At 41.7% G+C, this 12,559-nt stretch overlaps 1 protein-coding gene and 1 pseudogene across 13 annotated transcripts in view; one reads left to right on the top strand and one right to left on the bottom strand.

Moving 5' to 3' along the window:
* The window catches only part of LOC310669839 (putative G-protein coupled receptor 34), a 334,470-nt gene that overhangs the window by 249,372 nt on the left and 72,539 nt on the right, over window positions 1–12,559 (top strand). The window lies entirely within an intron of this gene.
* Window positions 5,701–6,452, bottom strand: LOC310669144 (DNA-binding protein inhibitor ID-3-A-like; annotated as a pseudogene). Its single transcript has 2 exons — window positions 6,330–6,452; window positions 5,701–6,264 (listed from the first exon to the last, which is right to left on the bottom strand). The product of its transcript is annotated as a DNA-binding protein inhibitor ID-3-A-like (transcript).

Raw genomic sequence — 12,559 nt, 5'->3', positions numbered from 1 at the left:
ATGCCTGCAAGGAGGTGTGGGCCAGCTCTGACACAGAGCACTCTGCATTTTCTGCCATTTGGGGGCAATCAAACTGCAGAATCTGAACTACACACAGGCTAATAGCCCGGTATGCACCATTGAATTTTTCTTGAAAAATCTGTGGGCCTGGTGTGACACAATATCAAATTTCATTGGACAACATTGCTTTTCACACATGCATGCTTCTCTTCCCCCCTTAAAATGGAAGCAAATAAGTAAAGATAAAGGGAGGAGGGGAGGTTATCTCTGCTGCTGCTTTCCTAACAAATCTTCTCAATTGGTAAGTCATGGTTTGATTTTTCGTTAGCTGCTTTGAGCTTTTCAGAAGGAAAGGAGAGGGAAAGTGCAACCAATTTAAATGAACCAATACATAAAGATATGAAAGAAACCCGTTGTTTCTGTATACAATGCTAATGTTACCATGAACAAAGCTTTGTATTTATGTTTTGCTTATTTGTTTAGAAACATTGTATGAAGCCCACAGCATGCAAATGATCTACAGATGGATATAATGACTGTTCCCCATCCCTCTACCTCATCCACGACTAGCGGACCATTTCCCTTGCCAGTCCCACTTCTCTGTGAAGTTATATCTCTCCATGTGACCAAGATGTGCCCTTCCACATCTGTCGCATTTCCCGCTCGGCTCCCTATGGCGTGTGTCTCTTGCAGCTGATGGAGGCTGTCATTTGCATCCCCATAACAACAACCTGATGGGGGATGTGGGCCCCCTCAATATTGGGGGGATTGAGCCCCCATGGCCAGGATTCAACCCAGAGGGGAATTCATTTTATTATCTGTGTTTTCCAATAATTCTTGTAGCTTCCCGACCGCTATCGTCTCTACCAGGTTGCCCCAGATTTGGACGAGGGGGGGGGGTGTAATTTATTATATACATAATTTGCTTTCAGACTGCACTTCAAATGTGGAAAAGCATACACTCTGACAGCACCAGGAAAAAACAATAAGGTTAACAGTTTTTACCTGATTTCTCATATTGTGTTAAACACAATGAGCTTCAAAGAAAACAGAACATGGAATCTAGAAGCATCCTAAGTTATATGCTAGCACTTGATTGTAGTACTCTGACTCAACAAAATAAATAGAAATCCAACATAGGCATCACAATTAATTTACTAGTCTCTTCAAGACTGTATTTTATTTCCAGTGTTTTGATCTCCTGCTTTATATATAGAAATACACTTTGGGGTAATTAAATTTACAGAAAGCCAAAGCCAAAAAAAATTAGTTATGCTGGGGGAAAATCGTGGGCTTATAAAAAAATAAGATTTTCTACATAGCTTCCCCACTGCTATCGTCTCCACCAGTTTGCCCCAGATTTGGAGGGGGCGGTATTAACATTCCTATCTCTCCTCCATCTTTGCCTCGCTGGCCAGTCCCATTTCGTTATCACTGTGTGGTCAAGTTTTTCAATGTGACCTAAGTGTGTTCATCTACATCTCGTCGTATGTCCTACTCGACTACCTGCACCCTGAGCCAAATTAATTGTCTGGTCTCATAGCCTGGCTTTATATGTGGTTTAAAAAAACAGGATTTTGCTCTAGTTTGCTCTAGTTTGAGTTGCCAATCATTCTGGTTCCTTCGTCTTGGTTAAAAGTTGTTTATTTGTTTGGAACCCTGTTATGAGGAGAGTTGTAGGGCAAGGAGGAGTAAATGGGGAGCATAAGGAGCCTGGGAAGACAGACAGCCACGCACACCAGGCATGTTCCAGCCAAAGTGCTCAGTTGTAAACACTTTTTTCTTATATGTTGTCTCTGATCCAAGTGACAGTAGATTGCTGCATAGGAGCTGCTGCTGGATCACACTGGGTTGATGGCCTTTCTGGAATCGCACACGTCCCGGAGGTGGCCAGTGTTCCCAAAGTGGGCACTTGCAGTTCAGTGAAATACTTGCAGGCCACTTCAGAAGTGTCTTGACAGGAGTTCTTTAATTGCAGGGTTTGAGTTGTGTGGCTGTAGAAAGAGGGAGAAGTGTACATATAGCTGATGTACGTACAGAAACTGTGGGAAAACCTGCAATTTTATATTTTAAAAAGAACAATAGTACAATTGCGGTACCAAATATTTGCACTGACTTTATAACCTGACTTGAGGGGTTGAGGTTTGCGCTTCACCCCTGGGTTTAACTTGGGACTTTTGCCAGTGCATTTCTGAGATTCTGGTTCACAAGAATGGTCAATTTCCACCTGGTGCTTTTCATTAAGAAGGGGAATAGTGAAGAGCAGAATCAGAGCCAGTTGCAGCAGTGTCAGACCATTGAACAAGGCACCTACATAGGTGAACACCCAAACTATAAACTTTTTTTTCTCAACTCAGCTTTTTATTTTGACAGAATGCATCTCTTGTAACTTCAATAATGGAAAGCATTCTGTGGTTACCAATCTTGTCGTACTCCTCTTCTTCCTCCTCCTCTTCATCTCAATATTCGAGCGGTTCTTCGTCTTCCCCCCCTGTTGAGAAAAGGTCTGGGTCATCCAAAAATTTTACTTGCAAGACAGAAGTCACTGGCTTGTTGTGTGGCCTGTCCTTTTAGCTTCCAATGTCCCTTTGTGTTCTGAGGTGTGCATCCTCAGAAAAGGTTGAGTGCTTTAAGTGAGCCAAAAGTTCTTTGATGTCAGGATGTGAATTGTGGAGGAGATTATACATTGAATGGTTTTGTGCCATAGGCTGTTTTTAGAAGTGTTGATTATTGTTTTGGTTTTCCTGATTATTCTTTTAGGGCTTATGCCCACCCTACCCCCCATGTTTCTTTCACATGGCATTACTTGTTGTGCCATGGAACTGTGTATTTTCCATCTTTTACAAAAGAAATGGGGCTGCCGCAGTTGGAATGATGCCTTACTAGGTCATATTGCACAAATGGTTGGAGCCCCATGGTATTAAAGTTTAAGACACGCCTGCAAGGAGAACTCTGAATGTTCTGCCATTTGGGGGCAATTAAACTGCAGAATGTCTTAGCTTTCTCTGCCCCTATGTGTACTGAGGTGTGCATCCTCAAGAAACGTTGAGCGTTTTAAGTGAGACAAAAGTTCTTTGATGGCAGGGTGTGAATTGTGAAGGAGATTATACATTTTAGATAGATATTTTCCTTTAGGCTAGATTAGAGTTCGCTTTAGTTTTGATATTTCTCCAGCAAACCCTATTTTCCTTGTCTTTCATTCAGTTGGAAGTATTGGAGCCAGCCTGTCAAAAATATATGAATTTCAAAGTCCATTCCTCTTAATTTATTAATTTTCCCCCTCTAATAACATTTTATATTTTGCCAAATTTCTCTTCATGTTTTTCTTAACGCCAAACGCTTTGATTGGTAAAATGCACCAATATATATTTTATCCATGGTTTATATAATGTTTGAGTTGTGTAGCTGCATCTTCTGATAAGGTGTTGGCAAGGGATTGAATCTGGTGCAGAAAAGGAGAAGGGAGACTTGTGTTGAGGGATTTGGGATACCTGGCTGCGAATAACACAGGTGCATCCTCCGCAAATTTGGAGTGTGTGCAGTAACTGAAAAGTTCATTAAGGGCAGGGTGTGAACTGTGTGGCTGCACCACCTGAAGGCATGTTTGGAACGGAATCCATTTTGGTGTAGGAAAGTGCTGAAGCATACATATTTCTGATGTATGTACAGAAACTGTGGAGAAACCTGCAATTTTTCTATTTTAAAAGGAAAGATAGTAATATAGCAGCAGGAATGAAGAGGAAAGCTTTAGCATATGGAGGACGAAAGTGAGAGTAAAAGAAGATGGAGCAGAAAACCACAGATATCCAGCACATTCAAGTTGACAGTGTTGCTGCCGCCGTGGCAAATGTGGAGCTGTTTAAGTAATTGAAAAGTTCTTGAATCACAGGGTTTGAATTGTATGCCTGTAGCACTTGATGGCATGGATCCATCTTGCTTTAGAAGAGGGCTGAAGCATTCATGTAGCTGATATCTGTACAGAAAGTGTGGGAAATCCTGTAATTCTATTTACCTAGCATAGAGGAAGGGGGTGGGATGGTGGGGGGCTGGAGAAACCACCCCTCTGCAAATGGCCACGTGGACCAGCAGAGCAGGGAGGACGGGGTGAATGTGGTCCCATGGCAGCCATGACGAAGCCAAGAACTCAGCCCGCCTTGTTCCAGGCCTCCTTTAGCAGCAGAAGAAGGAGGAGGAGGAGGAGGAGGAAGGGACGGAGCAGCCAGCTCTTTGCTGCTTTCCAAACAGAGCACCCTTTCTGACTGTTAGGATCCCCTCCTCCTTTTTGTTAATTAATCCCTGAATGCACCTCCCTAATGACTGAGGCAGATGTAGCAGTGCCTTTCACTTCTCTTCTCTTGCAGACAGAATTAAAAATCCAGATAAATGTGCTTGGAATTCTACAAGCCCAGAGTCTGGCTCTTGTGGATCACTTGCTGGCTGATTCCAGGGGCTGAAAATGGTGTCATTGTACCTCCTGAAGGAGGCATTCCTGCCTGAGAGGAAGGGTGTGAACTGTGTGGCTATACTGATTGCATGTATGCAAGGGAATCGATTTTTGTGCAGAAAAGTGCTGAAAAGGACATTTGCCAATGCCCTTTTTGAGATGCAGTTTCACTAGAATGGTCACTTCTAACCTGGTGCTTTTCCTAAATTAGGGGAATACTGAAGAGGTGAAATCAGAGCCTTTGAATAAGACACAAACGCAGGTGAACAGCCACATTCACACTAGAAACTTTAGTGAGTCCACAAAGTCATCCATTGGGAAGAGGCAGTTGAACTCCTAAACTGTGCTGTTGAAGGGGCCAAGCAGCATAAGGGTGTATCTTTGGACAAGCAGCATCTTAATCTAAGTAACCCCTTAATGGGTAGCCAATCTAAGGGCTTTTCGAAAAGGGGTTTGATCTTGGTGCAGAAAAGGAGTGATGAGTACATATAGCTTTGCTCCTTTCCAAGCAGAGCGGCCTCTCTGGCTGTTAGGACCCCCTCCTCTTTTTTGTTAATTAATCCCTAAATGAACCTTCCTAATGATTGTGCCTGATGAAGCACTGCCGTTCACACACACATATATGTGTGTGTATATATATATCTGTATATATATATATGTATATGTTTGGTTTTTTTAAAGAAACACCAGCTTAAGATTTATTATGCAAAAAGCTTTTATGAAAAGTATTTTTAAAAAAACCACACACCAAAGGAGGTACAATTTATGGATGAAGAAATCAACCTTCCTGCCAAAAAAGATACATGTGTTCTCTCTATTAGAGTTCAGCAACAAAAACAATGAGGCAAAACAGCCCTAAGACACCTCAGTTTTCATGTTCTTGAAAGTCCCCTTCACCCCCCAAAAAATTATGTTAAAAAACTATATTCCAAAATATATATACAAGCTGCATATATGTAAATTGGGTTTTTTTTTTTGGTGGTTGTCCTTTTTTCTGAGCAAATGACAGATCAGTCCACATTTGTCACAAGTTGCTGCATTGTTGGAAGTGTGTGATTTCAGTAAGAAATCTCCTGACCAGTAAACTAGCATGAAGAATCTGAGTGTTCAGAGCTTTAATAATAATAATAATAATCTGCCCAGTCTGACACACAAACGCCACAAAACTTCTTCTTGTGCAAAGTTTCTTCTTGTTTAATACAGCCATATGATAGTTATTGAAAAGTGGGCTTGCTTTCACCGTCCCCCCTCCCCGGCCTGCAAATTTTGTTTTCAGGCCGTTGGAAGAGAATAACAGATTGAGGGCAGAAAGTTGTTTCTGGAAGACCAGTCAAGGCATCAAAACTGGCTGGCCAGACCCATGTTCTACAGTTTATCTGGAAGAGAAAGATGGTGGTCTCTTCATTACTGGATGCACGGGGTTAAAACATCTAATCCTTTCCCCTATTCAGGTCTTTATTTTTTCTTTCTTCTTCTATCTCCTGCCTCACTGGAGAGAACCAAGTGCCAGGATCCCACACTTGCAGTCTGTTTTAAGAGGTTAGTGGCAGAGATTCCTCTCCTCTTTTGAGCAAAGTTCGGATGCCCGCTCTGCAGCTTTTAAAGAGAGTAGGGAAGTCTCAGCTGTGGGCGGATCTTGCCCCTTCTTCGCCTGCTCCTCTAGCACGATCTGCAGGTCAAAGATATAGTCGATAACGTGCTGCAAGATTTCCACTTGGCTGACTTTGGGGCCTTGCGGGATCCTCTGCACCAGCTTGCGCAGCTTGGAGTGGCAGTCATTCATGTCGTAAAGGAGGTTCTTGGGCTCCTCCTGAGCTGGGCTCTGGTTTTCTTGTTTTGGCAAGACTCATGGCATTTTATTGAAGGCCTGTGCAGCAGGAGTCACTGGCTGAGGGGCTTCGTTCTGTTGCTCGTTCCCTGGGTGATGGTGAGGCTCTGATGAGAGAGGCAGCACGCAGCTTGCTTCCTAGCTTATCCTGACTGATCTGACGGGTCTGATTCCTTTCATGGCCATAAAGGAGGAGAAACCAGCAGGGATTTGCAGAAGGGCAAGATTTGCTTCCTTAAGGTGGAAGAAGCAAGCAAACAACCTCAAGATACTGCCCCTTGCTTGCCAGCCTGGTTGATTCTCTATTGTGTGCACGCAGAAAATGCTTCTCTTTGCAAAAAAGCCCCAGGTATATATTTTAAAAACAGAAATGCTACCTTTGCAGCAGCAAATATTTTCTGATCCTTTCCCCAGTCAAGGTCTTTTCTCTCTCTCTCCTTCTATCTTCTGTACAACTGGAGAGGACCTATGGAATCTATGACATGTTGCAAGATTTCCACGGCTGACTTTGGTGCTTTGCGTGTTAAGGTCCCAAAGACCTCCCCAAATAAAGACACAATTGATGCCAAATTTAGTTAAAGGTTCTTGGCATAATTTTGGCCAGAATGAAAAATGAAGATAAATGTGCTTGGAATTATTCAAGTCCAGAATCTGGCTCTTGTGGATCACTTGCTGGCTGATTCCAGTGGATTCAAATGGTTTCTTTTTCTTTTTTTCTTTTTCTTTCAAAACCAAAAAAAATTTACAAACATCAAATTCAAAATCCATATTCATTTTATAATTTAAGCCTATTATATAGATTACCTAAATTAAAATATATCTAAATACTCTAGGCTTCCATTTGTTGTATGTAAATACAACAAAATTAAGAAATGATATTATAAATGATATTATAGGTTCCCATATAACCCCCACTCCCCTTCACCCATGTGTGATCTCAATATTTTACTTCCTCCATCTTGTTGTGTTGTTAATAATTTAATAATTTTTCAATTCATTTTATTATTATTTTCTTGCTTACCCCTGCATGTTTTACACATTCTCTATGAATATTTCAATTCCAGAACCATATTTTTTCATGTTTTCCTTCACTCCATCCAACTCCCTAATTATTCTCTGATTTGAGTGGCCTCTAATAATTGCCGTCAATTTTGCCGTTTCTACAAACTTGCCAAGTTTGTTTTGCCATTCTAATAGTGATGGCATATTCTGGCAGCTGTTGTTGTTTAAAGGAATAGATTTTTCTTTTCTTTGGGGATGTCATTAGATATTACTCCAAAAGCTTTCATTAGGTGATATACAGCAGGGTTGGGCAGGATAGTAGCCCAAACATACCTAGAAACATAATCAATTATAACAGAAACATATTGCTTCCCAGTACTGGTTTTCTGCAAGGGACCCACCAAATCCATCCCTTTTCTTTTTTTATGCTAAGCTTTTCAGAGAGGGACAGGCGTGCGAAAGGGTTGCAAAACATGAGTCAAACAGTAGTATGATGCAGCCTTTTTTTGCTGTTAGGATCCCCTCTTTTTTTTTGTTAATTAATCGCTGAATGAACCTCTCTAATGATTGTGCCTGATGAAGCACTGCGTCTTTCTTCTCTTCTTTTGCAGACAGAATGAAAAAACAAATAAATGCTTTTCTTTTTCTTTGTGTTTTTGGATGTGAAAAATAACTTTATTTTCAAGCCCCACTGAGTGAAGAAATAATAAGAACTATCGATAGAGATCATACAGACCAGCATTCATATTTGATAAAGCTCTGTTTCAACATTGTCCATTCGAAGGATGACTAGAGGTCTCAGGAGCCTTCCAGTCAATTGGTCCTTTAGTCATCTGCAATCTCCCCCCCCCCCCAGCAGTATCAATTTTGATATACTAAAGTGCCAAACAGAATATGATAAGTTTGCAAAATCATATAAAAAGCATGGAATGCAGAAGATCCATTCATATGGAGCTTGTACAGCCATACAGCTTCCAAAGCAAGGCGTTTATACCGTTCATAGTCTAGCGCGTCAGACAAAGGAAGATGGCCCACGAGATCCACCAACTCTGAACTTGACTTGAGGGGTTGAGGTTTGCGCTTCACCCCTGGGTTTAACTGGGGACTTTTGCCAGTGCATTTCTGAGATTCTGGTTCACAAGAATGGTCAATTTCAGCCTGGTGCTTTTCATTAAGAAGGGGAATAGTGAAGTGCGAAATCAGAGCCAATTGCAGCAGTGTCAGGCCATTGAACAAGGCAACAACATAGGTGAACACCCACACTATAAACTTTTTTTTTTGTACTAAGCTTTTCAATTTTTTGTACTAAGCTTTTCAGAGAGGGAAAGGCACGTGAAAGGGTTACGAAACACAAATATGATGCACCCTCTTCTTTTTTGTTAATTAATCCCTGAATAAACCTCTCTAATGATTGTGCCTGATGAAGCACTGCATCTTTCTTCTCTCCTTTTGCAGACAGAATGAAAATCCAAATAAATGTTTCTCTTTTTCTTGGTTTTTTTGGATGTGAAAAATAACTTTTCTTTCGATCCCCACTGAATGAAGAAATAACAACAACTATCAATAGGGATCATACAGACCAGCATTCATATTCGATAAAGCTCTCTTACAACATTGTCTATTCGAAAGACGACTAGAGGTCTCAGGAGCCCCTGCCACTCACGCGCACCCGGATCCACTGCTCTCACTTACTGGAAGAGCACTGGTGGTGGGGTGACTCCTCCTGGATCCTGGCAGAGGTCCAAGGAATGGCTTGTCCCACCCTCTACTGGATGGTCCCTGAGAGGCGGACCAAGGCAATGCAAGCCACCACACTCACAACACTCAACACGGTGAATGAGAGCAGCAGGAAGAAGCTGTTTAAATTCTTTCTTGTTCTTTTTTGGGAGAGTGCATGAGGTTGTTGTCTTAATTACAAAAAAATCAAATTACAATATCATACAGAGACTTTTTACACACAGAAGATTAGAATGATTTCTTACCAGAAGGTAAAGAAAAGATATTCTTTTTTCCTTTCTTTATTGATAAGCCACTTACAAGTTTTTAAGCTATTGTTATACAAAGTTGCAGGACATGCACAATTTCCCCTCGATTGGGTTTCCTCTTTTCACCGCCCCCCATTTCTTATCTTTTCATTTTTTGCTAAGTGCAAATACTAGATTTCTCTCTCCACTTTTTAAGGCAAGTTAAATGTGACACTGCAAATTGAAAGTCCTTCTTTATATCTCCAGCACAGTTAAGTCCAGTACTTAACAATCCTGACCAGCAAAACTCACAGTATCAGCAGCACACATTGTCTTACTTCCAACCTTGTTGTCAGTGTGTGTGCTAAGAGTTTGTGTTTTTGTGTGTTTGTGTTTGGAGTGAGTGTGCTTTCCTTGTATGGACATTGCAGCCTGCGACTTCCTCTCTTTATTTGCATCTCCAGTGGACACCAATCAATCCTAGAGTGCCACTCCTAGGCACTAAAGAGAATTCTGGAACACTTTTTAAAGCTTCCAGGAACTTTTATCTTTTTCTTAAAGAACCTTTTCCAAACACCCCCTCTCATTCGAACAGAACCAATACAGCATTGTAAACATATACAAAAGTATTCACACATCATGCAACACAATTCCCAACTTTATAACCAGTTGTGCATGTTGTTGCTTTCAATTATTGTCTTTCTTTCACTTAACCAAAAACTTCCATCACTGGTTCTCTAGACCAAGATAGTTGCTTGCTGGTCCTAAATATTTTACTTTGAACTGTTTCCTTAGTTGTTTTGCAAACTCCTTTTCCCCAAGAATTTTTGTAGCTGCCCCATCGCTATCACCTCTACCAGTTTGCCCCAATTGGGGGGAGGGTGCGGGTATTAACATTCTAATTTCTCCTCCATTTTGCCTTGCTAGCCAGTCCCATTTCCTTGTCACTGTGTGGTCAAGTTTCTCAATGGGACCTGGATGTGTTCATCTACATCTGTCGTATGTCCCACTTGGCTACCTGCACCCTGAGCCAAATTAATTGTCTGGTCCCATAGGCTGGCTTAAGATGTGATTTAAAAAACCAGGATTTTGCTCTAGTTTGCTCTTGCTTAAAAGTTGTTTATTTGTTTGGAAACCTGTTATGATGAGAGTTGTAGGGCAAGGAGGAGTAAATGGGGAGCATTTCATCCATGGTTTATATAAGACCTGAGTTGTGTAGCTGCATCTTCTGTTTTGCGCCATAGGCTGTATTTAGATGTGGTGATTATTGCTTTGGTTTTCCTGATTATTCTGTTAGGGCTTCTGCCCCCCCCCCATGTTTCTTTCACACTACATTACTTGTTGTTCCATGGAACTGTGTTTTTTTTCATCTTTTACAAAGGAAATAGGGCTGCTGCATTTGGAAATATGCCCTACTTGGTCATATGGCAGAAATGGTTGGAGCCGCATTGTATTAAACTCTGAATGTTCTGCCATTTTTCTTGTCTTTGGGGATGTCATTAGATATTTGGCCGAAAGATTTCATTAGGTGATCTACAGTAGGGTTGAGCAAGATAATAGCCCGGAATCTTTCACAAAGAACTTGTTTTGCCATGGAACTGTGTTTTTTCCATCATTTACAAAGGAAATGGGGCTGCTGCAGTTGGAAAGATGCCTTACTTGGTCATATGGCACAAATGGTTGGAGCCCCATGGTCTTAAAGTTTAAGACATGCCTGCAAGGAGGTGTGGGCCAGCTCTGACACAGAGCACTCTGCATTTTCTGCCATTTGGGGGCAATCAAACTGCAGAATCTGAACTACACACGGGCTGATAGCCCGGTAATGCACCATTGATTGGTGGAGCCGCATTGTATTAAAGTTTAAGACTCGCCTGCAAGGAGCACTCTGAATGTTCTGCCATTGGGGGGCAATCAAACTGCAGAATCTGAACTACACACGGGCTGATAGCCCGGTAATGCACCATTGATTTTTTCTCCAAAAATCTGTGGGCCTGGTGTGACACAATATCAAATTTCATTGGACAACATTGCTTTTCACACATGCATGCTTCTCTTCCCCCCTTAAAATGGAAGCAAATAAATAAAGAGGAGGAGGGGAGGTTATCTCTGCTGCTGTTTCCTAACAAATATTCTCAATTGCTAAATCATGGTTTGATTTTTTGTTAGCTGCTTTGAGCTTTTCAGAAGGAAAGGAGAGGGAAAGTACAACTAACTTTGTTTAGAATGCGGAGTGGAACGGCTGAAGTGAAAGTGATGGCGGGGCTGACAGGTTTCACCATGCTACCTGTTTGTAGTGTTTCTGTAGGCATGTTTGGTGGTCTTTCCCCGGCAGCCGTTTTGAATTCCTTTCTGGGATCTTCTAAATGCACAGTGCAGAAACATGTATATTAAGCACAATGAATAGCAGATGGATCTAGGAATTGGGAGGTTAGCAGCAGCAGTAGCAGCAGCAGCAGAGATTCATTTCACAGCTCATTAAATAAGCACGGTGTTTTTTTCTTCCTTTTTTTCTCCAAAAATAAGTAAAGATAAGGGAGGAGGGGAAGTTATCTGTGCTCCTGCTGTTGGCCCCCTCAATATTGGGGGGATTGAGCCCCCATGGCCAGGATTCAACACAGATGGGAATGTATTTAATTATCTGTGTTTTCCAATAATTTTTGTAGCTTCCCCACCGCTATCATCTCCACCAACACAGGTGAACAGCTACACTATAAATTATTTTTTTGTACTAAGCTTTTGATTTTGTCAGAATGCATTACTTGTAACTTAAATAATGGAAAGCATTCTGTGGTTACCAATCTTGTCGTACTCCTCTTCTTTCTCCTCCTCTTCATCTCAATATTCCAGCGGTTCTTCCTCTCCCCCCCCCCCTTTTTGAGAAAAGGTCTGGGTCATCCAAAAATTTACCTGGAAGACAGAAGTCACTGGCTTGTTGTGCGGCCTGTCCTTTTAGCCTCCTCTGTCCCAGTGTGTTCTGAGGTGTGCATCCTCAGAAAAGGTTGAGCGCTTTAAGTGACACAAAAGTTCTTTGATGGCAGGGCGTGAATTGTGGAGGAGATTATACATTTTAGATAGATATTTTCCTTTAGGCTGGATTAGATTTCCCTTTACTTTTGATATTTCTCCAGCAAACCCTAAACCAGCAGCAGAAGCAGGACAAGACGGAGCAGCCAGCTCTTTGCTCCTTTCCAAACAGAGCACCCTTTCTGGCTGTTAGGATCCCCTCCTCTTTTTTGTTAATTAATCCCTGAACGCACCTCCCTAATGACTGTGCCAGCTGTAGTACAACCTTTCACTTCTCTCCTCTTGCAGACAGAATGA

This window comes from Podarcis tiliguerta, assembly GCF_965153285.1.
Source record: "Podarcis tiliguerta genome assembly, chromosome: Z".
NCBI classification, from domain to species: Eukaryota; Metazoa; Chordata; class Lepidosauria; order Squamata; family Lacertidae; genus Podarcis; species Podarcis tiliguerta.
The sequence above is the reverse complement of the archived record's forward strand: the minus strand, read 5'-3'. Positions and strand labels throughout refer to the sequence as shown.